Below are 1,985 nucleotides of genomic sequence, written 5' to 3' on the forward strand. Positions count from 1 at the left end.
TTGTTGATCATTAACTTGTCTAAGCCTCTAGAGAATATTTTTTGTTTTGTTTTTATAAAACACTTTTATGCAAACTGTAACCCTAGATGCTGTACAGCATTAAATAATATGAACCAGTAGACGAGAGACCTGAGACACCGTTGAAATCAGAGGGGTCATGACTAAGTCCTAATGCAGAGGGCCTGCCGGGGGCGGGGGGGTATGAAAAGGTCCAGCCGAAGCGGAAGATGGTATGATTTCAGAGGGGTTCTGGAGCTGCTTTGCAATGGTCCAGATGCCCAACAGCCTATATCCCTCATGCACAAGCGCCAGGGCTGGGTGGGCCTTTGTTAGAGGAACAGGCTGCTCATATACTGTTGAGAAACTGTAACCTAACTGCACGTATGCTACGGGGGCAACCTAGGGCACTATGGACAAACCCCACACCCCTTGAACTCCATAAAAACACGCTTCACACAGTTATTTTCAACTGACATTTTATTTTACAACACACCCTGTTTTGTTCCCAAAACACACGCTAACTGTTAGTGTTTTGTCTTAGCAAGATTTTGTAATTCGCTGAACGAAGAAGTTGTTCAACATTTCGCATTAAACATTTATCTGTCGGTTTGATGATTTCATCCAAAATGCTAGTTGGGTCCTCGGCTTCTGTCTCTTTGACCATCAGCTCTGCCCCGAGCACTAAATGTTCCTGGGCTAAACAGAGGCACTGCAGCGCGTATCCCAGCGTGATGATGATATTTAACACACTTTGCAGACAGTGTCGGGGTTATGAACTCGCACGGGCTTAATACCGAATTTCTCCCTTAACTTTAGATAGTACAGGCCTATAGAATAAGCATTCCCCTAGGTTTCGGCAGTCCTTTGAGCATCTGGTTTTGGGTCTGGGCAAAAACAGATCGGGCCCAATCCGCTCGGCCCTTTGGAGCTGTTGGTGTCCAGAACCTCCAAGTCCTCAGAAGAACCATCGTTCAGCTGCTGAAAAATTTACAGTAAGAAATATGTGTAAGGCATTATTGTCCTTTTTAATAACATGCTTTTAAAACCTTTTACACCGTGTATCAAGAGACCCCTTCCACATGCAGCTTTTAAAAACAACAAACAACAACAAATGAAAATGTCTCTGTGCAGATCGAAAAGGCTCCAGCCAACCGAGCCCCGGTGACCGGGTCCCTGCCGAACCATCCCTTGAACGTTCTTACATACAACGTACCTGTGCCTCATCTCCGTACAGCCCTTTGTTTGATTCATTTGGGTTCTCCTGGCTGGGGTCTGGAGTCTCAAACAAATCTTGGCCCAGCGATCTGGCCTCGTGTTTCTCCATCGCATCGTTCTTGCGGGTACAGGTATCATTAGTGATCCCTGTTTCCCTGCTCCCATGACCCGTCTCAAACACTCTTCAGGGCCCATAGTAGCAACCGTATAACAACTCTTCATGAGAGGCTTGACCGCCGGTGTTAGCCAGGGCCTTCTAGGTGCAGCCATCTTTAATCATCAGACCCGTTTAAATAGAAGCTCCTCCTTATCTTATCTTATCTCTGATCCACTGGTTCAAAAAGGCTGTTTTTGCTAACAGGGGCTTTGCTGCAAAAGCACGCTGCTTCAAATTGTCCTGACTAAAAATGACTAATGTTAGTCTAAAACATAGGGGAAAACTGTTTTATCACTATAAATTACTTCCATAAACAGGTTCTCTGTGTTTGTAACCCTGGGATGTTTCTGCATTCTCACTTTTTATTGAAATGCATATGCAAAAGTGCTAAATGAAGGAATGTGTATTCAGATAGGCTTGTCTTTTAAAGTGTTTATTCCTTTACAAAACTTAATATAACTTTCACTTGTATTTGTTAAAAAGCGGGAGAAAAAACAAACTTCTTCTCTCTGATCCACTGGTTTACAGAATAAGGAAAATATAAACTGGCTGTTACTAAGGACCTGTGGTTTTAAACCTGAGGTGTTTCTGCATGCTCTATATTATTGAAACA

At 43.5% G+C, this 1,985-nt stretch overlaps 1 long non-coding RNA gene across 1 annotated transcript; it reads right to left on the reverse strand.

Annotated features, from left to right (window-relative positions):
• Positions 1-462: 462 nt before the first annotated feature.
• On the reverse strand, positions 463-1,506 carry LOC122465432. The gene is made up of 2 exons (XR_006290290.1): positions 1,214-1,506; positions 463-978 (listed from the first exon to the last, which is right to left on the reverse strand). It is a non-coding gene; the product is annotated as an uncharacterized LOC122465432 (long non-coding RNA).
• Positions 1,507-1,985: the final 479 nt, after the last annotated feature.

Source organism: Chelonia mydas, chromosome 4 (genome assembly GCF_015237465.2).
Source record: "Chelonia mydas isolate rCheMyd1 chromosome 4, rCheMyd1.pri.v2, whole genome shotgun sequence".
Taxonomy (NCBI): Eukaryota; Metazoa; Chordata; order Testudines; family Cheloniidae; genus Chelonia; species Chelonia mydas.